This window comes from Mus musculus, chromosome 8 (assembly GCF_000001635.26).
Source record: "Mus musculus strain C57BL/6J chromosome 8, GRCm38.p6 C57BL/6J".
NCBI classification, from domain to species: Eukaryota; Metazoa; Chordata; class Mammalia; order Rodentia; family Muridae; genus Mus; species Mus musculus.
Window position 1 is genome coordinate 108585075 of NC_000074.6, and position 23129 is coordinate 108608203.

The 23129-nt window shown below is 45.7% G+C and overlaps 1 protein-coding gene across 1 annotated transcript in view; it reads left to right on the forward strand.

Moving 5' to 3' along the window:
* The window catches only part of Zfhx3 (zinc finger homeobox 3), a 682326-nt gene that overhangs the window by 305764 nt on the left and 353433 nt on the right, over window positions 1-23129 (forward strand). The window lies entirely within an intron of this gene.

A 23129-nucleotide genomic window follows, 5' to 3' on the forward strand; every position in this document is an offset into this window, starting at 1 on the left:
ACAGTAACTCAACTCTGAAATCTTTAAGAACAGGGAAGCAGGCCAGGGTAATGAGGCAGCCGCCGCAGCGTCTTCTAAGGCCAAGTCAGAGTATCTACATTGGTGGTTCTCAACCTTCCTACTGCTGAGACCCTTTAATACAGTTCCTCACGTTGTAGTGATTCCATTAAGATATTTTCATTGTTACAACATAACAGTCAGGTTGCTACTGTTGTGAGTCATAATGGAAATATCTGTGTTTTCCAGTGGTCTTAGGTAACCCCTGTGAAAGGGTTAATTGATACCCCCCCCAAAAGGGTTTGTAACCCTCAGGCTGAGAATCAGTGGTCTAGATGCTCTTGTCGAGGTCCTTTGCACCCCTTCTTCTTTTTTCCCAGCTCTGAGGACAAGGTCAGTGTTGCTCAAAACTCATCCAGATCGATCCAGATCTCAGCAACACCAAGAAGCAGACATCGAGCCCCAGAGAGACAGGATGAGGACATCCTGACTCTAGCTTGACAAAAGCACATGGCCTCATGGGAAGGAAACACCACGTGTGCCTTGGGTGGCACCTAAGCTATGTCTGCACACATGGAGTGTTTGGATGTGGGCTGTTTTCAGCCCAAAGTTAACACTCTCAGCAGCTTCACACAGATGACGAAAGGTCCCACCACACACAGAGGCCTCCCAGAAACCATATCCCCAACACTCATCTCCTATCAACAGGCATCCCATAAATGGTCCTCCCTGCCCCTGTTTGTCATGAAACCCATTTGTCACACAATGGTTTCGCCTGATGCTCTCTGAGTGAGTGTTGCATACCCACAGTCAAAGGCATGAAAGGAAAGAAAAGCACTGTAGGTTACAAGGGCAGAACTTGACCTCAAGACCATTCCGAGATAATGGAGCCAGAGATGATGTTACACAGCCTCCTGTGGGCTTCCCCTGTCCATCACATGGAAGCTCATGCTGCCCCTTAGCAGATCAGAGCAGCTCAGGGAGATAGTCCTACTTGTTCAGCCAGTAATGGCAAAAGGAAATTTATGGGAGACTGCAAAATAGGACACCCTTGCATCTCCAACCCCAATGGGACCTTTCAGAAGCCATTTATTTTTTCGTTTCTTTTCTTATTAGTATATATTAATTGTATACACTAACAATTTTCAATATGATATTTCCATTCATGGATGTATATACTGTACTCTGGTCATATACACCCATTGTTGTAATTCAAATATGAAATCTCCCTTTCACACTCATTGTTTTGAACTCTTGGTCCCCAATGGGTAGCACTGTTTTGGAAGATTGTAAAAACCTCTAGGACTATGGACTAGCTAGCAGAGGGAGGTTGCTGGGGATGAATCTTGAAGACACTTGCTTCCACTTCCTGCCTGGAGCACTGTTTCCTGATCCTCTGCGATGTCAGCAAGTCATGCCACAGGTTCCTGCTGCCTCATCTGCCTTGCCTTCCCTGCCATGGTAAAGACCACACCCTCTGAACTGTGAGCCAAAATAAATCCTTCCCACCTTGACTTGCTTCCACCAAAGGCTCTCAGCAGTGAGAAAAGCAACTGACATGATCACATATCTCTGTGATTCAAGAATGATCTAAAGAAGTAAGATAAGACCTGGGTAGCTCAGCAGATAACTGAGCAGATGCCCAACAACTGGAGTTCAGTCCTCTGGACAAGGATAGAGGAAGGAGAGAACTGACTCCTGCAAGTTATCCTCTGACTTCCACATGCAAGCTGTGGCCTGTGAACACCGACACACACACACAACACACACACAACACAACACACACAACATACACACAACACAACACACACAACATACACACAACACAACACACACACACAACACAACACACAACACACACATACATATGAAGGATTTAAGAAGCAAAATAATAGTAACCATGCAATGAACTTGGAGAAATCAGGATAAAAGAGCAAAGCTTTGGGTCCCCTGGGAATGCCAACATGAGCACCCCAAACTGGTGATCATTACAAGTTGCCAACCTTGTATCGGGGTGAGCATCAGGGCCAGACATGGTTCTTCCACCAACCTTCAACATCTATAAGCTTGGAGCCTCTGTCAGCAAACAACATATGCAGAGCAGGCATTCTAGTTCCATCTGTTGACTTCAGACCAGACTTGAGACTAAGACAGGATAAATGAAGTAAGAGGGTCCTTGTGAATGGCGCCGAGTCCCAAGTCTCTTCCCAAATGTTTAATGGTTTGATGGTTCCCTATACGTCACTTGGATCCATATGTAGCAAGTCTGAGATTTATGGAGCAAAGTATTCTCTTGGTGACCCCCAGGGCCCAAGAGTTAGCTAGAAGCAGAAATAAGTGGCCAAAGACAGGATGAATTTGCCTGAACTCAGTCCCTGTGGGGTTTGTTCTTCAATCTGTTTATACAGTTTCCCGTAGGAGTCTGTAATTTTAATCAGTAAATATCTCCCTTGATTTATCACCTTCTATTGACGTGGTGGTAATTTAAGCCTCAGCCCTAATGCTGGACCTGCTGTGTGAGATTTCCCCGTATCATGTCCTACCTCTGTTTGATTTTTCTCAGTCCTCTTAGGTAATTGGGCTACCTCTTACACCCTCAGTATACCAGGCTGTGGTCAGGGGTCAGTGGGTTTCTCCTTCCAAAGCGCAGAGTGCTCTAGCCAATCACAGCACAATCCTATCCTGACTTTGCCAAAGACAGAGCAGACAAACCACAGAACAATAAGACCCAGTGGATTTTAAGACAAGAGACATCCAAGATGGTTTTTAAAGGATACTGCTATTCTCCCTAGGCCAGAGACAGCTTGGAGACTGGCTCCACAGGTTTAGTTTATCTGACCTAAGCAAAGAGACCTTCCTTCTCAGACATAGGTTTTTACAAGGTCTACATTTTTTTTCTTTGTTTATTTGAGACAGAGTTACCATATGTAGCACCCACTGTCTCAGATCTCCCTCTGTAGACCAGACTGGTCTCAAACTCACAGAGATCTTCCTGCCTCTGCCTCCTAAGTGCTGGGATTTAGATGTGCCACCACACCTGGCTCAGTCCTACTTTTTAATCAATGTACATATTTATTGTGTTTCCTAGTAAACTGCTATCATTCTTTGGGCTTCGTAGCACCCAGACTTTAATATCTCATCTAACCATAAGTGTTCATGATCTGTTTGATGATGGAAATAAAGGAATGAGGATTCGTTAGTCATAGAGCTGGGTGGTTGCCTTGGCATGCCCCATGGTGGCATCTTGAGTGAGCTGTGTCATTTATAGGTGGTCTATAACTAAAAGGAGTAGCTAGATACTGGAAGCTCTTGGTTCCATAACTGCTGTGTAATAGGAGACTAAAAAATATTAATGAAATTTTAGGTTATGTTCATGAGTACAGTTCCCTATAGCAATCATCTAATAAGACTTGTCTTTTGTTGAATTTTTTTTTTCGTGGTTGTATCCCTATAGAAGAGTGCTTCAAATCACAGAAGCTCAACTAAGTACAGAACGGGGGGGAGGGGCAGGGGGAACATATGGCCCAATAGACAGTAAGGGGAAAACAAACTCAGTAATCAACATACATAGAAAATATTGTATTAAACTTTCAATATTATATTTAAGGATAAACATGACAAGTTTGGAAGTCTATCAAGAGAACAATGCCCCAGAAGAGAAGGATTTGGGGATAAATGAGTTTTTGGACTTGGTTGTTATGCTAGATCTGAAATTTATTAAAAAAAAAATGGCCAAGGAGTGTTTGAGAAGAGGCACTGGAAAAGAGAAGGTAGACTCCATTCAGACTGGAATGTCACTTGGAAGAAGCTATCAGTGTATAGATTCTTCTTGACATTCTATACATTTAGAAGTTTTTCAATGATCATAGTGGTACACACCTTTGATCCTAGAACTTGGGAAGCAGAGGTAGATGCACCTTTGTGAGTTTGAGGCCAGCCTGGTCTACTGAGCAAGTTCCAGCCAGAACTATAATACAGAAAAACCCTGTCTCAAGAAAAGAAAAGGAAAGAAAAGAAAAGAAGAGGAGAGGAGAGGAGAGGAGAGGAGAGGAGAGGAGAGGAGAGGAGAGGAGAGGAGAGGAGAGGAGACCTGGTATAAGTGGGGAAGTAGGCTGATGAGTCTTTCTCTAAAGGCTGTTCCAGGCATCCCTTATCCAGAGCAGGGCTTCTTCATTTGTGCCTCTGTAACTCATAGCCAACATGATTTCCATGACATTTTAACTAGGACTGCTTCACATGGACATTTCTATGTATGTCTCCTCTATTTGTTGGTAGATTCCTTAAAAACAAGCTGGGGAGATGGCTCAGTAGTCAAGTACCTGTCAATCAAACTTGAGGACCAGAGTTTGAATCTCAGAACTCATGTAATGGGCATGCCAGGGTACCTCTAATTCCAGCCCACAAAGGCAGAGATGGGAGAATCGCCAAGGTCAGATGGCAGGCAAGACTAATCATATCAGTAAGCTCTGGTTTTACTTGAGAGGGTCTGCCTCAATGGATAGGTGGAAGATTAATGGAGGATGATTTCTGCTATCATCATTCACAGGCCTTCACATGCTTGTGCAACTGTGTGAATGCACATCTACACACACATGTGCCCACATGCACACACACACACACACACACACACACACACTGCATATGAAAAATAGAGGTGGGGGGAGCAAAACCCTTGCAAACAAGACCCATGCCTTTCTCACTTCTTTTGCCTAGTAGACAGTCAGCATTCAGTTTACTACTTGAGTTAGGTAGAACTTGGCTTCCCCCATTGATTCCAGTTTAACACCATCAACTTTGTTGCTCTAGATTTAAGTGCAGTGACGATGAATACGTGGGCTGGAATTACAGGTATGTTGCCATGCCCATTGCATGAGTTATGAGATCCAAGCCTCAAGTTTGATTGACAGGCATTTAATTACTGAGTCAGCTCCCCAGCTGGTTTTTAAGGAATCTACCAACCTAATAGAGGAGACATCAGCATCAGCATTATCTTTTCTTCCCTCAAGCCCTCACCATAAAATTCTAGATAGTTCATGTCAGTGAATCTCAATGAGATGTTACCCATTCAAGCCTCTCCAAACGAGTGGAGTTTTCTTATATATAATGGAAGAGGCCTTTATTGTCTCCATCTTAGACAAATTAATATTTGGACTACTCCTAATAACACAAATCGCTGAACATTTTCATCTATGGGAGGTCCAGGTTCTGTCTGCTGATCACACAATGGTGTCAGAGAGCCTTGAATGTGCAAATGAGAGAGACTGAGTCATTTGATGTTATGAGTCTTAGTTGAACCCAAAATGAATGACAAAAGGCATTTATCTGTATGCTGTATCTGTGAAAGGAGAAGGCTTAGATGGATGACCAATGCCATTTCTCATTATGACATCATTGCCTTCATGGGGCATAAGATGACTGTGGATAGGGTGGGCCCATCCTTTCAGTAAGACGTTTCTTGGTGCTTAGCTATTGTCTGGCCTACAGTCCGTCACATTACCACATTCCTTCCCAAAGGTGGAAACCTGCTGCGGAGTGGAAAGTGAGATAGCTTCCAGAGAAGTAATTAGCAAAGTGCACGGAGGCTCGAGAAGGGAGAGAGAACGAACTACAGGCTATCAATCAATAAATAATAAAAAATTCAGTCGAAGTCATTTTCCATCTTGGTGTTCTTGGCCATGAGCAAGAGAGAAGGGGAGAAAGCAAGCGTGAAGGAGGGATTCATGGGCTGGGTCAGGTCATCCCTTCTTAGCTCACGTGACAGAGCTTCAAGAGAACCCTCTGTTTACACAGGATTTCACTTCTGCCTGACTTCCTCCATCCCTTGAGTCTCTCAGGTAGGTGTGTGACATACCTGTTCTTGGCTATTCCTGGACTAATTGCCTAGGCATTGATCTCTTAATGGTAGAGGACGAGTTAATTTATTCCCAAACTCTTCTAACTTGGCAGATGAGGAGTTATTAGTCATTGGCCGCACTCAAGCATATTCCATATTCTATTATTTATCATTTACATATAAAGGAAAGTGTGAGGCTCTCAAAGGAGGAACTGGTCCAGGAGCCAGAGAGAAGAGCAGACAAGAGGGAGAGTAATGGGCGCAGGACCGGGTGGTTTAGAGATGTTCCTCTGCCGATCTCACTGCCGTTAGCAGGTCAGCAATGGCCAAAGGATGGGAGGACGGATGAATACTGGACTTGGCAAGAACATTGTGATGCATGAGATAAGGAAGTTGGCTTTGATGTTGGAAGATGAAAGGCACGAGGCTCTCTCATCTATGCATTCACTCCACAAATATTTCTGTACTAGATAAGGATATTAAATATAGACCTGCTCCCAGGTAAACAAACACTATGTAGTCACAAGGTAGAAAAAAGTCCCAAGGTGGAAACCAATTGGGTGCTTTGGGAGGAAACAATGGGAACAAGGATTAAGCTTGTATGAATGGGCTAGTCAGAGAAGACTTGGAAAAGGTTAACATTTAAACTTGAACTTGAGAGATAAGGAGCAGTTAGCTGTACAAAGAGAAAGAGAGAATTGTCAGAGGGCTTTCTGAAGGCCTTGAATGAGGAAAGTCCTTGGCGAATTCAGATTGGCAAATGTTAATGGCACTTCTGTTTGTGGAGCAGTGTCTCTGAGGAGATGCTAGGCACAGGTTTTGTGTGTGTGTGTGTGTGTGTGTGTGTGTGTGTGTGTGTGTGTGTGTGTTTATGCATTCACCCCTCCCACCCCTGCAGAAGGCATTGTTATTCTCCCACTTTGCTGGTGAAGAAAATGAGGCCAGCAGGGCTGGTGTAGCAAGGACAACGGAGAGATGGAGATCAAGGAGGACAAGCAGGCAGGGACCCGCGTGGCTTTCAGTGGTGAGCTAGGCTTAGTCTAATGTGGACTTTTTAAGGACCCCTGTGGCTGCCATTGATGAGCAGACTGCAGCAGGGTCCAGGAGATAATGGAGAGCCATGGAGAAGCTCTGGTAGGTTGCCAGAAAGAGGTTTTGTGATTGGGCCCAGAAGTTTCAAGCAGAAGCAATGGTGGGAAACAGGAGCATATTTTGACTTCGTTGAGAGATAAGAGATGGCTGAAGAGTGAGGACACACAAACAAAGCACATAGACTCTAACCTGACCCCCCTGGTCATTTCTACCGCTCAAGAAAGGGAAGTGAGGGTTGAGAAACAAGAGTCCCTGAAATGAGAGGGTTTTCCGATATGTTCACCAGCAGCCTGCCTCATCCAGTCTGACTTAAGAACCTGCTGCTGCCTATGGCTGTCTTTCATTCCCCTGTATGCTTCCACATTAATCAGGAATGTTCTTCACACACACTCACGCACACGTGCGCGCTCGCACACTACCTGATCCAGTAACCAATAAAACAATCAAGCCATCGTCCCCCATGTGGTCTAAGGAAGAGAGAACTACTATCCAGAAACTGCAACTAGAGGGGGAAATACAGAGTTGAGGATGACATCATCCCAGCATGGAGACAGAGTCAGGAAGGTCAAGAGTTCAAGGTGAAACCAACCTGAGCTACATAGCAAGTTCTAGAAGAGCTTTGGCTATTTAACAAGACCCTGTGTTGAAATAAAGGAAAGGGGGAGATGGAACACATTCCTTCACACATGTGAACATATCAAATACGTGAGCACCGCTCACCTGAGAGAGACAGGCCCAACTAGCCTCAAAGGCAGTCCTCAACCCTGCAGAAGGTCTAGAAGACGCTCGCACTCTCAAGAATTTTTGCATCCTGGAAACTCTGAGCAAAGTTTCTTTTCAGAGGAAGGCCCAAAGAAGGAAGCAAAATAAATAAACAAGGACTGGATGCTTCAATTATTTTAAGTGTCCTCCCCCACCCCCTCCCCCGCCCCAACACCATTCCCGAATCTTGCTGGAATGAAGACCATGGGGAGCTATCATGGGGGCCTCTTGGTTTCCCTCTCTACTCAGATGTCTGACGGCCGTGTGCTCCCACTTCCAGGGCTGCATCGTTCTGGGCACAGGTGGCTACATTGGTAGCCATGTTGTGACTTTGGCCAAACCTGTACTTGTGTGCCTGGCGTGTTGTCTGGGACTCTGTGGTTTAGCTTCAGAACGGTAGCCAGAGCATGTTCCCTAGGGACTGTCTCCGAGTTTCATGTGATATAGTTGTTTGTCTGGGTTTTACAGAGAACCAGAGGTCTTGACCCTGGAGCACACTAGAGTACAGCCTTGTTAACAAAGTGTCCAGAGGGGGAGGAGGGGACTTTAAGGGAAAATGTGAAGAGTCTGCAGATGCAGACTCTTCATCAATGGAGGCCCCAAACACACGCCCCGGGTGTGGCTTTTCAAACCAGCAAAATCAACTCCAGATATCTGAGGGAGAGCAAACACAGAGTACAAATGTGTCAAGAGGAAGAGAGCAGGGAAGAAAAAAAAAACTGCTAATATGATCAAATGCAAGGAGAATACAACAAGCTGCAGCCCGTCAGAGATCTCAGGAGACATAGCTCGGAAAGCACAAAAGTCCTTCGGCGGAGGTAATGAGGCGCATCTAATTATATTTAAGAAAGAAACATCGAGAACGACCCTAAAAGCCTCCCCCAACTTTTTCCCTAAAAAAGAATCAATGGAGCCCAAATGCTAAGCAGACAGTGACAGGGCGACTTCAGAGCAAGCGAGGAGTTCTAGACAGCATCATGGGGACATGAGGTTGTCACTTTCCCAGAACTGAGAAAAATATTGTGGGCACACACACACACACACACACACACACACACACACACACACACTTCTCTGTCTATTGTGTTTTAAACAACAACAACACCTCAAAAAAAGTCCCAGGAAGAAGCAACGGGGAGAGGAAAGAGGGCAGAAGAAAGAAAAAGGAGAGAGAAGAAGTACGGGGCAGGCCCCGCCATGAGAAATCAAGGCAGTCCAAATGACATTTGACACCGCCAGGCCACAGCTGAAGAACAAGGGAAAAGTTTTAGGGCGACTGTCATTGACCCATAGTCCTTCACTCCTAACCTTTCCCTCCAACATATGTTTCTCATTTCCTTGCTTATAGCTGGTCCAAGCTAATGATATGTGTTTTGGCCAGGGTCCCGAGCTCGGCATACAGCCGGTCTTGTTCTCATTGTCCGGGCTACTTACAGAAACCTCTTTCTCTGTGTCTTTCTCTCTCTCTCTTGCTCCAAAAAAAAAAGTAAGAAAGAAAGAAAGAAAGAGAAAAAGGGAAAAAGGAAAGAAAAAAAAAACCGCCTTAGAGAGCAGTAAATATGCAAAGCAGCCCCGAGCTCTATACAGCTACCATCTTGAACATGGCCCTTGCCACCCTAACACACCCCATCAATAAAGGCCTGAAGAGAGGACCCACGGGTGAGGGGTAAGTTCAATACAAAAGCAGTGGAAATTCAAACAAATTGGCCCATTAGAGTCTCACACAGCTATAAATACAGCACACACGGGCTATTTTGAGGGACGGTGGCATGGGAAAGTTCGGCCTGGAGTCTTGAGTCTGTCAAAGGAGACGGATCTCTTCCAAGACATGGGAAGAGGATGGACCCAGTGCTCGTTCAAGGAGGGTAGGGAGGAGGAGGGCAGGGAGAAGGAAGACTGCGAACCAGCCCTCACAGACAAAAAGTAAGGAGGTAAGGCTTATTCTGCACAGCAGGACAGCAGGACTCAAAAACCTATGTTCAAACCTTGGGCCAGTGTCTGTCACTCAGAGAATCCCTGATCTCTGAAAAACCCGGACATGCCCTTTTGCTCCTTAGGGGTCAATGGACCAGTTCACTCTTCCTGAAGGACCCAGCAGGCAGAGGAGGAGGGGTGGGAACCAGTGAGTCCTAGGCAGCCTGAGTCTGAAGGAGGTTCTGACTGACCATAAGGGGACTATGGAGGAGTCCCCTTATTCTGGCCATCAGACCCTGAGGACCAGCATCCAGTGTGGATATATTTGTACGAGATGTGGGGTGCTATAATCTGAATTTGAGGAAACTGGAGCCCATAAAGGAGAGTTAGTAAAATGTACAAGCAGACAATTCGTATGCAAATGTCAAGAGCTGTTTAACATGTCCCTTGGGGCCTGTCAACAGCCGGCACTGAACTGCCAGCAGTTAGGAATGAGTAAACACGGAACACACATCTACTTAGGCATCAGGTACCTGCCTAGCCGAGCTGCTTCTTCACAGCCCTGCTGTCTGTGAAACTCCCAGTTCCTCTGCCTTCAGACCGGATACCCAGAGCAACCGCAGGTTTACTCGGTCACAGTTTGAGCGCTTACTGCCTACCAAGCACTGTCTGAGACATAAAGGCCACACAGACACAGAACTGGAATCGCAACTGGCCTGTCCCTGACCCTACAATACCCTGGTTGGATTCTGTTCTATGTTGTAGCTTGCTAGAGTCTTTCCTTTAAAAGTCCTATTTTGGTGCATATATAAATGTGTGTGTGTGTGTGTGTGTGTGTGTGTGTGTGTGTGTGTGTTTCAATACATAAAAATGACAGTGTAAAAATATAACATCCTCTATTTTAGAGGCTCTTTATAACTTGCCGAAGTCAAGAGAGAGTTCCCAGATTATCAAGAAAATGGCTTTAGCAGATTAAATTTTAATGAGTCTGGGAAAAGGCTTCGCTGTATTCTGGGTTGGAGTCCTTGCTGTGTATGTGAAGTAGAGTGGAGTCCTTTGCAGATGTTGGATCTGAATTCTCCATGTTGTGTATGAAACCTCAGATCCTCTTCCGTGCGGGGCCCATAAGGGCACTTATCCCAGGACAGCATAAAGGGGAAGAGTCTGCCCAGATTCCCATGACAACTCCCTTTTCCTGAAAGTCTCTGACAGACACTTCCTGGGGAGACAGGAAGTGCGGACAGGAAGACAACTGAGGTCGTCTCTTCCCATGTCCGGCTCGTCCCACCTCCTAGATTCATCTGGTAGCTGACAACTTCGGGCTGTGCTTCTGTGTTTTCGCTGGTCCCGTCCCCAGCTGTTCTGGAGAACGTTGGGAGGCAACCAGTGTCGCTTTTGTCCCCTTTTTCCCAGAAGCCACGGGGATCTCAAACATACCTCAGTAATAAACTGCGTAGGAGAAACTCATGAGGGGAAGAGACGTCAAAAAAAAAAAAAAAAAAATGTGATATAACTGACTCCAAAGTAAAAATAAATGATAGGCTGACTTCATGTTTGTAGTTAACATTATGACGTTAACAGTTATTCAGTAAGTGTTGCAGGATCCTGAGTGTGTGCCAAGCACTCTGCTAGGGTTGGCCATAGAGTATTGCACAATATAGATATAGTCCCTGCTTTCTAAAGCCGACAGTGTCAAAGGATGCCATCAGGGGAGAGACTCACCTCACCGGAGTAACCTCGAAGCAAACACGTACATACCAGTTGTCAAATGCAGTGAAGAGAAAAAAAAAAACCAGTTTAAGAGATGGCACTGACAGGGCCTGACTGAAATCTCAGTGAGGAAGGGAGTCTCCCAGCTCCTAGTGAATCCCAGCTCCACTCAGGGACCTGAAGGGAGACTAGAGTGTGGCTCTCTGCTCCACGCTCACGCACTTGAATGCCCTACCAAAATATTTCACTTTGAAACCTGAAGAGTCGTGGGGGGGGGGGGGGGCTGGAGAGACTGCTCATCGGTTAAGAGTCACCGACTGCTCTCCCAGAGGACCTGAGTTCAATTCCCAGCCACCACATGGTGGCTCACAACCATCTGTAATGGGATCCGACGCCCTCTTCTGGTGTGTCTGAAGACAGCTATAGTGTATTCATAAATAAAATAAATAAATTTTTAAGAAAAAAAGTTAATTTACAAAAACCTGGTTAAAAAAAAAAAGGAAGAAACGTGAAGTGTCAGCAGGCATAACCTTCAGATCTCTATGTTCATAATCGCCTCAAAGCCAACACAGGAAGGCACGATTTGCTTATGTTTATTATACACAATGCTCCCAGTTCAGGGCTTGAATATAGGAAGAGTCCCAGAGCACAGCATTTGCCTCCTGAGGACTATTTTGACTAATCTAAGATTCCCACATCTGCATCCCCAATGCCCAGCAAAATTCACAGGGTTATTACACTATCACGGTGTCATGTGCTAAATGCTTAGACTATATTAGAGAAACCGATGTCTCTTCTTGGCATGTCTTCTCCGGACCCTGCTTTGGCTTCATTCATGGGCATCTTGCCATTTTCAACACCATAGTTTCATTGAGCCTTCTTGGGGACAGGGTCCAGTGTGTAGAACGGGGACAGCAGCTCTGAAAATAATTATAAAATAAATAAGTAAAGTGGGAAGCAGCAAGGAGGGGACAGAGAGCTTTCGGGGGAGTGTTTCCAAATAACAAAAGGGGAGGCTGACTAGCTAACTAACTAGCTAAGTAGAGGTTACAAACACCCTAGAAGTGTAAGGAGGAAGTGGAAACAGGAGACGTTCAGTCGTGGTCATGGATGCCTGTAATCCAGTGCTAGGGAGGCAGAGGCAGGAGGGTCACAAATTTAGGGTCAGCCTGGGCTACATGGGAAAAAAAAAAACAACCTTGTTTTTTAGGGGCTGGAGTTGTTAAGGAATGACTCTGTTGTTAAGGGCACTGGATGCTCTTACAGAGGCCCCTGATTTGCTTCCCAGCATCCTCATGGCAGCCCACAACCATCTGTTACTCCAGAGGATCCAACACCCTCTTCTGGTCTCTCTGGGCAATCCATGAACATGGTGCACAGTCATACATACAGGCTAAATACCCATACACATAAAAATAAGTAAAATAATAAATAATTTTAAACCACATTTTTTAAAAAGAGTGAGAGGGAGAATGAGGTGGCTGCTCGGAAAGGCTGTGCCGTGTATGTCACTGAATGTGCTGCAGATGGAGAGATGTGACCGCATCCTGTCATTCTTAGCATAAGTGTTGGAGACACCCCCAAAGTCAAAGAGGTCGAGGCAAAGAAAGTCTGTAGAGCGGGCGCTCAGTTAGACACTGGACACTTCAGAAGGGGTGAAGTGAGATCCGAATGTGGCAAACGGAAGCGCAGAGGTTTCTGGTGTGAATGAAAACAGTGGAACTCCGGGGGAAGCTCTGTCAGCTGGGGCTCAGGATGTAGCTCAGGTGGGAGCATGCTTGTCTGGCAGTGTGAAGCCCTGGCTTCGGTCTGAAACACCACACAGACTGGGTGTGGTGGTGCACACCTTCCATCCCAGCACGAGGAGGCTGACAGACTTCTGTCTATTCTACATAGTGTGTTCCAGGCCAGCCTGTGCTACATAGAGAAACTCTGCCATAAACAAGACTTTTTTTTTTTAATGGTATGTGTGTTATGTGTGAATGAGCATGTATGTCCCAGAGCCCAGAGACAAAGGATCCCTGGGAACTGGAGTGATAGGTGGTTAGATACTACCTCATATGAGCCCTGAAGACCAATCAGGTCCTTGGCAAGTACAGGAAAGGCTTTTGACCACTGAGCCATCCCTCAATCCCCGAAGCAAGACTTAATAGGAACAATTTGGGGGGGGGGGATGTTTAAACAAATGTTTATTTCATTAAAGACAAGCGGTGGGAAGTGTAGTCTCTTGTTAGAGTTGGGTGGATCTCCACATTTTAAAACCATTCACATTAGACTGGAGATCAATGGAGAGAAATGTCTGAAAAAGTTTGAAGAAGAAAAGGGGTCGGGGTGGGGGGTAAGGGGTGGCTTTTTTTCAGCAAAAAGCCCAAAGCAAGAGCCATTGTCCTTAGTCAGGAGCACTGGAAGAATTTTCCTCAGAACAGACATGGTTTAAAGTCGCCGCTCCTTGGTCAGACCCCTGTTCCCCAGGATGGTGACAAGTTCCATAATTGTTCTGACTTTGTTGGTTTTGTTGGGGGATTTTTTTTTTCCTCTCCACAAACCTGTTCATGAAAGTCCCATAAAATGGCCTTACCCAGCCCTCTCTGTCTCCAGAAATATGATACACGGTGGCTCGAGAGAGAGAAAGAAAAGAAAATTATTTTTGCCTTTACTTCACAGGCGCTTGGCACAAGTTGAGCCCTGAAATGGTTAAAATATCGGCACATTTCACTGGTCTTGAGTTACTCATAAACATTGGGTCGAGCAATTTCACTCAGTCGCACATATTAACTTCTTAAGTTCTTCTCTCTGAGGATGTGGACTGTTATTTTATGCCAGAAGTCCCATAATTAAGTTTGACATAAGCGCATGGATTAAATATGTGGTTGGGGGGAGGGGGGCGCCGAGTGGAAGGGGTTCTTTTTTTTTTCCCCCAGTCCTCTTTTTGTGCCATATGGAAACTGTAACCAAATAACGTGCAAAAATTTTTAAGACAATTTCCAGTCTTATTACTCAAGTGTTGTTTCCCAGGTAAGTCTCGATGTGAATCTACTTACAAAGCCCATTTCTTTTACCTTCTCAAATTTAACCTTTAAAGCAACAGCAGGGTTTTAAAGTAGGAGGCACACCTTTAGTCTCAGTACCGGAGGCTGAGGCAGGTGGATCTCTGTGAGCTCATGGCTAACCTGGTCTACATGGGGAGAGCCTGACAGCAAAAGAAAATGAGAATTAGCCACATAACAGCCCTGAGAGCTGGTATTATACTCTGTAAAGGGCAGAGGAAGAGATATGGCATTTGGAGGTCTGCCAAAGATAAGGGACTGGAGGTTCACGATAGAACCAATGTAGTTAACTGATCTCATTCAGGAATGGCTTAGATGCTAGAGTCTTGGCGGCGAGGGAGTTGGACATTGTGTTGTCTTTGCCTGTGCAGCGTGGTGGTCCCTTGCGTTCTGATGTCACTGAGATAGCATGAAAACCTTCTCTCTCCAAAGGTTCCAGGGTGACTCTGAGTCCTCAGTGCATGCCATCATCATAATTTTACTTTCAGTTTCTAGCCACGTTAGTGAAGGTTTCTGGTGATTTGAGAGAGGAATGCTGGTGTCCCTCCCTCCCTCCCTAAAACCAGCTGAAAATGGCCTTCTCTACTCTTGCAAAGAGAAAGCACCCTCCTTGACTTTGCCCTATCTGAGGAACATTCTAGAAGTTAACACCGAAAAAGAAGTCAGGCACTACACAATCCAAGTCGATTCAGTCCAATGCCCTTTTCAATCTGGATCCCTGCTACTCTTGGTTAGTTTTCGTTTTACTGAGCTTTGTCCTGACCAAAACAAAACAAAACAAAAACAAAAAACAAAAAACAAAAAAACTTGTTAAACTCATGGAGAGGGGTGACCCAGGTCCCCACCAGTCTTATGACCAACATACTCCACCATCATTCTCAACAAACAAACAAACAAACAAACAAACAAACAAGAACCTTCCAAATAGGACAGAGGAGATGGCTCAGCCAGTAAAGTGCTTGCCATGCAAACTTGATGAGCTGAGTTCCAACCTCAACAAACACGTAAAAGAGCCAGGCCTGGTGCTGTGCACTTGGGATCCCAGCACTGAGGCAGTAGAGAAGACAAGTGGTTTCCTGGGGCCTGCTAGCCAGTCAACCTTGCCTTTGTGTTGAGTTTTAGGTCCCAGGAAGAAATGCTATCTCAAATACATCATGGTAGATGATAGCTTGGTAGAGGTTGAGCAATACCCTGGGCAATCACATACACACACGTACACATGTAACTCCCCCACACTGGCACCTGCACACAGATGAACACATACACATAGGCATGTACACAATGCATATACACACATCCGCACAGCTTAGATCTACCTACCACCTCCACCCCCCCCCACACACACACACACATGACTCTGCAACATTTTGAATCACTCTTGAGAAGCCACAGGGAAATCACAGGGAAGAAGAAAAGAGCATGCTCCCACCACACAACACAGCTCCCATTAGATTCAGAAGATAATGAATCCAAACTCACACAGTCCCAACAGGTCTCCATCCTACAGACACCTCCGAGATGTCTGAGCTGGGGGCAGACCCTGATCCCCACTTCTTTCAACATTCTTAGGAGGCCCAGAGTGCACTGCGAACATAAAACCTCAATACATACCACATAGGTAAGAAAATCCTTTGTCTAGGCTCAGTGTGACCCACAACATTCCCCTCATTTTGAGAAGGCTGCTCTGCCATAGCTTTTAGATGCCCATCCCAAGACCTCCAAAAGCATCCTTGCGTCTTGTTTACCTTCCTGGTTTCAAGAGTCAATGAGTTACATTAGCCTATTATTAAGTTCGGTCTTAATATATCCCAGGCATTTGTGAATTGCATTATACTCTTCCGTAGTTTTCTCTGTCTTAGCCACAAGCTAGGCGCCAGGCAGAATGTGACCTAATTGCCTATCCCCAACCTAAGTGGGGCATGGTGCAATATGTTAAGGATCCAGATACTGAGCAGGGTTGTACAGATCTTCCTGTGGGGGCTGTGGAAACTTTCTGCACTTAAGACCTTCTTAAGTCTCCAGATGAGAACAAAAACACTCTTTCTTTCTTCTCTGATCCTGTTGGGTTTTTGCCTCTGGGCTGGGGCTAATTCCAGCTTGCACCTTGCACCCTTCTTACTCTTCTGGCTTCCATCTGAGGCACCTGCAGGACAGAGACACTGCTAGGATCATTTCAGGCTGGAGTCATCGTCTTCTAAATCTAACGGCAGCTCTGTCATGTGATGGGAATATGGTCCTTTTTTCCTGATGATTTCTGCTGACCACTCTTTGACTTCTTGAGCATGGTTCAAACGGCTTGCAACGTCATGCTAGTCAGAAAGGGGTGGTGTGCTGCACGCAGTGGCTAAGAACACAAGTTCAGAAGCCATGCCACTTGTGTCCACAACCAGACTCGGGCAGTTTTCATCCGTCTCCTCCAGCATGTGAACTCCTGGCAACTTACTGGCCTCGTCTGAATAATAGAGATATAATCATATCTACCTCTTGAGGGCCATTGAGGGGATTACACACGTACTGGTTAATGGCAGTGCTCGGTCTGTAGCTCGGCAAATATTGTTAGAGCCAGGAACGTAGCTCAAAGAGGTGGAGCGCTTGCCTGGTATGCACAGAGCTAGGGAGTTTGACCTCTACCACCAAATAAACCAGTTGTATTGTAGTGTGCCCTTTATCCTACCACTTGGCAGGTGGAGGCAGGAGGATCAGAAGTTTGAAGTCACCCATGTTTTCCAAAGAGACTTAAAGACAGCATGAAATATGTAAGACCCTGTCTCCAAAAATCAATAAGGCCAGTGTGGAGGCACATGCCTTTAATCCCAGCACTCAGGATGCAGAGGCGGGTGGATCTAAATAAATAAAATAAATAAATATAAGCTATAGAAACAAAACCCACACGCCGTGGTTTAAAGACAAAATGTTCTAAGACGTATCAGCCACATTGTATTGGGGTTGAGATGAACTGGTACGTCAAAGACTGGAGATGCTTAGGCTAGGAAGATGGCCCAGTCTAGGCCAGCATCTGCTAGGCAAGCATGGGAGTGTGAATTCCAGGAAACCAAATTTATCTGGATTTGCAGGGCAGGCTCAGCAGCTCTGCCATCTCCAGCAAGACTTCTAGCCCACTTCTCTGACCTTTGTCTGCTAAACTGAGGACACACACTGCCATGCCTACCACAGAAGGGCTGGGGCAGACAAAGGAACGAGAGTATGTGGGAATCCTGAATCAGCACGGTTATTAGACATCACCTCTGCTACCCGCTCTAGCTTGAAATCAACTGCAGGATTTTGTATTTTATATTGATCGAAGATCCTACTGAATAATCTCAGAGGAGTCCTCTGCTACCTCCTTGTCCAGGCTCTCCCCTCTTTGTCCTTGACCCTCTCTGGTACTCATAACGAGGTCATGTGCCACATGGGTGTGATTTACACACCTACAATCACAGCATTTTATCTGAGGGCAGGATAGTAAGTTTGAGACCAGCCTGGGCTGCTCTGTGATATCTCATCTCAAAAAAACAAACCAAAACTAAACCAAACCAACCAAACAACAACCTAGAGAGATGGCTTTGACATTAGAGCGCATGTTGCTCTTTGGGAGGACCTGACTTTGGTTCCTAGCACCCAACAGCCTTTCTAATAATCGCTCCAGGGAATCTGACACCTTTGGCCTTTGCAAGGAACCCACATGCAAGTACACACACACACACACACACACACACACACTATAATTTAATTAAACTTAAAAAAAACAGTTAAGTCTCTCTTCCCTTAAGGAGTCCCACACACATAGAAGCAGAAGTACCAGTAAACATGACTTGTCTGAATGGCTGGGCCGTATAATTCTGCTGTCTCCTTTGGTTTCTGTATTGAATCATCTTTTCCCACAAGTCAACTCACCATGGATGCAGCATCACACCTTTCTCCTGCTTCGTTTTGAAACCCTTGATCTACTACTGTCTTCTTTTCACTAAGCAGTTGGGTTGCCAGAACCCCAAGAACATGAGCGATTGCTAGGTACTTTTTTTTTTTTTTTTTTTTTTTTTTTTTTTTGGTTTTTCAAGACAGGGTTTCTTTGTGTAGCCCTGGCTGTCCTGGAACTCACGCTGTAGACCAGGCTGGCCTCGAACTCAGAAATCTGCCTGCCTCTGCCTCCCGAGTGCTGGGATTAAAGGCGTGCGCCACCACACCCGGTGCAATTGCTAGGTACTTAGGGTGTCCCAGCCCACGCTGCTTTTTAAAGCCAGCATCTTTCTCTGATGCTTGCTGGATTAAAGCACCTCACAGGAAGATGGCAAGTTTGTGGTGACAAGATGAACTTGAGTATTCAAGCCAGAAAGAGGGCCCTCAAGGGTTAAGTGCCGAAAAAACCATCTTGCCCCAGTGAAAGCAAGAGGGACATCTGCTGTCAAAGGCACGGGTGCAGAAGCACACTCACTGCCGAGTGCTGGGAAAGACCATGTGTCCCCAGAATCTGAACTCTGTAGGTGAAGGAATCATGCCATCTAAGACTAGGAACTTGGGTGCCCCTGTGCTGTCCCGGAACCCGGCTCTGACAGGATCTCTCAGAAGACTACAGTGCTCTACAGACACCAACAGTTCCATCATTAACCATCACCTCAAAATCCTTTCTCTATTGTTTTTCCCTTTTAGATTCATATAAAAATAGTTTTCTTTATGAAAATACATGTCTAGCTCATAGAGCAGAGGCTGAGGGAGCCACAGCCTGGAGTTAGACCCAAGTTCAAATTAGTGAGCCTTCTGCTAATTAATTTGCTCTTCTAAGCTCAGTCTTCTTTTCTGTGAAGTGGGATTTCTTTTTCTCTGAAGGTTAGGGGAGACTGTACTCATGAAGAACTTACTGTAGGGCTCAGAGCAGAGTAAATATCCCCTAGTTCCTAGCATCTAGTGATCGCATGGGTAATGATAAGAGGAGATGAAAGACGCTTTCTTAATCATGGAGGTACCATCTGATCCAAAACTTCAACTCCCAGGAATATGTGCAAGAGAAATGCTGTTAATCATAACAGCCGAAGCATAAAGACAAACCATATATTTAACAGATGGCGGCAAAGGGATACAATATAGCATGTCCATGAAATAGAATATTATAGCCAGGCGTGGTGGCGCACGCCTTTAATCCCGGCACTCGGGAGGCAGAGGCAGGCGGATTTCTGAGTTCAAGGCCAGCCTGGTCTACAAAGTGAGTTCCAGGACAGCCAGGGTTATACAGAGAAACCCTGTCTCAAAAAAAAAAAAAAAAAAAAAAAAAGATTATTATTCAACCATAAAGAGTAGTGGCAAGCTGATCTGTTACAATTTGGGTGAGCCTTGAAAACACTTGGCTAAGGAGAAAAAAAAAAAACAGGCACACCAAAGACTATGAGTCCATTGGTATAGACTTCCTATTTGGCAAGTACAGAGTCTCGGAAAGTTAATTCAAGGCTTCCAGAAGCTAAAAGAAGGAGTGGCTGCTGATCAGTATGGTTTCTTTAGGGGAGTACGAAAACACCCTAGGAGTAGGTAATGGCCGCATATTCTCTAAAATATTAAAACCCCCTGAGTTGCATACTTTAAAAGGATTCATTCCATGACACTAAAACTGTTACTTTTAAAAACATTGCCTTTAAGAAAACAAATTAACACATCAGAACTTAATATGTGTTTGGAGGCTGGAAAGAGAAAGAGAGCAGCGGTTAGGGCACTTGCTTCTCTCTCTCTCTCTCTCTCTCTCTCTCTCTCTCTCTCTCTCTCTCTCTCTCTCGACTTGATTTCGGTTCACAGCACCCAAGGGGCAGTTTATAACTCCAGCTTCAGAGGATCCAACAACCTCTCTGGTCTTCTTGGGTACCTACACTCATACACTCTCTCTCTCTCTCTCTCTCTCACACACACATACACACACACACACACACACACACACACACACACAAATTAATAAGGGGACCCATAAAACATTTGAAAATCCTTCTTTTACTGCAGAACCTCAAGTGCATGGAAACAACTCCTGTCTGGCCAGGTGTAATTCTGCAGTCTTCCTGCGAGTCCTCAGGTACCATGGGACATGTATGGAGGACAGAGGCCTGTCTCCTGTGTTGGTCTTCACCTCCACCTTGTTTGAGGCACAGTTTCTTGTTGTCCATCAGGGCATAGTAGAGAGAGGCTGCCAGTTTTCAGGGACTCCCCTGTATCCCATCATTTATATCACCACAGGAGTGCTGAGGTTTCATTCCTAAGCCATGGCACATGGTTTTATGTGGATGTGAAGACCTGAAACAAGAACTTCTGCTTGGTACCACAAGCCCTTTACCCACTGAGCCCTCCACCAGCCCCGGTTTCAAAATTTGTCTGAATCACCTTAGAGCCTTCCCTTCCGTGTAGACTCCTGACACTTTCCAAAAGAAAGACAAATCCAGTCATTGGAGAAGCTAGGGAGACGGCATCTACTGACCAACCCGAGTCACGCTGGTACTGAGATGCCCGCTCGTACTTGAAAAAAAAAATCATGCCCAGCATTTGCAGGGCATCATACCCAATACTATGCTAGGTACTTTGGGAACCAGGGAAACTCAGTTGCTCTGACCAGAAGCACCAAGTTAAGTCTGGAAGACTTAAAAAGAAAAAAACAAAACAAAACAAACAAAAAAAAAAAAAAAAAAAAAACAGTGAGATTGTAGTTGCTGGAGAGATGGCTCGGGAGTTAAAAGCACAGATTGTTCTTACAGAGGACTCAGGTTCAAATCCCAGCACCCACATGCCAGTTCACAACTATCTGTAACTCCAGGGTCTGATATCATTACACAGACATACATGCAGACAAACAAAAGCCAATGTATATAAAATGAACTTTAAAAAAAAATGAAACTAACAGCTGACCACACAGAGGGAATAGTATTAATAACAACGAATAACTGGAACCCTGTGGACCACAGAGAATTCAGAAAAGCAAGCGGGCCCAAGAGAGATGTTGGCTAGAGAAGACGTAATGGAGGTGAGACATCCCTTTGGCTAAACCGAACGGATCTGGAGAAGAAAGCTGCTGAGACTGTATCTGAGCTTTTTCCTGTTTACATGTGAATTAAGATGACGACCGTTGGTACGGCAGAGTTGGACCAAATCAGCCTTGCAAGACCCTAGAAGGCTGGCAAAGAGATTGGTGCTTTGTAGAGCATGAGGGCTTCTGGGAACCTCTGAACAGGGGCAAAGTGGGCAGGAGCCAGGGATACAGAAGACAACTCTGGTAGAAAGGCACAGTGAGCAGGGTTTTTTTAATGAGATAGCAGCAGGGCAGGAACCAAGAGAACTAAATGATCTTGAAGATTAGAGATAAAGAAACCAATTGGAGGATCTAGGATCAGTACCCCCTCGACAATAAGACTGCCTTGACAAAATTCCTACTTTAGTTAAAAGGCCAAAGCAATCCTGTTGCCCTTTCTTTCTTTGCATTCTTGATAAGACAGATACTGACTTGAAAGAAGCAATTAGGGAGGGAGATTATCATAGCAGCCATGAGGGACGAGCAGATAGAAGACTGGATTCAGCCAGGCTCAGAGCTGGAGAACAGAGAGGGGACAATGGAGAAGCCACATCTGAAGTTTCAGGTTCCATCCTCGGGGCATTTCTAAATTGAGGAATGCCATTCTAGCAAAAGAGAGCCTCAGATACTGCTCGGGGAGTGGCTGTTTTGATTGCTGAATACCTGATAAGATTCCCTTCCAGACAGGGACACTCCCACTGTGCTACAGTTGCCATCAGGTTTCCAAACAGGGCTTTATGTGCATGCTTGCAGCCAACCATTGGACTGAGCCTGGGGACCCCCAGTGGAGGAGTTAGAGGAAGGACTGAAGGAGCTGAAGGGGTTTGCAACCCTATAGGAAGAACAACAGTATCAACCAACCATGCCCCTCAAAGCTCCCAGGGACTAAGCCATCAACCAAGGAGTACACATGGCTCCAGCTGCATGTGTAGCAGAGAGGATGGCCTTGTTGGGCATCAATGGGAGGGGAGCCCCTTGGTCCTGTGAAGGCTGGATGCGCCCAGTTTAGGGGAATGCCAGAACAGGAAGGCAGGAGTGGGTGGGTGGTTGGGGAAGTACCCTCATAGAAGCAGGAGGATGTGGAGGAGGAGGAGGAGGAGGAGGAGGAGGAGGAGGAGGAGGAGGAGGAGGAGGAGGAGGAGGCCCTGATGGTAAAACAGAGGCAAATAGAAGCAATGGTTTTTACCATCTAACAAACTACCCCCAGAGTGTGGTCGCCTAAAACATTAACATCCTTTCTCACCATTCAGAAAGAACTTGATGGTTCTCCTACTGTATTGAGCCAGTTTGACTGAGATGGGTGAACAGAAACAGCCTGGACTTCATGGCTGGCAGTGGGCTTGATGTCCCTGAGAAGGTTCTCAGGTCTTTCCACAAGGAAACACCAAGCCTCCTCCCTCAGTGAATCCAATGCAGAGTGAGAGAATATGCCACAGTCACTGCCTAAGCCTTCCAGTTTGGGCTGATGCCCCATTTGCTGTTAGTAGCCAATAGGCCGAAGAAAGCCCCATGGCCAGACCAGAGTCCACTAGAAGACTGCACCCAAGGCAGAGACAAAGGAGAGGAAAGCGTGTGACCACTTCTCTATGTAATGCAGTGTGTGCTTCCAGAGAAAGGGCAACTATCGTTTGGCTCTGCTTAAAGAGAACAGTGAGAAGCCATATCGGCCATGCTCGGCTTGGGTCCCTGTCCTCCAGAAGGGGACAGCCCGTATTGGGATGTTGCGATACTTATCCAGTTGCGT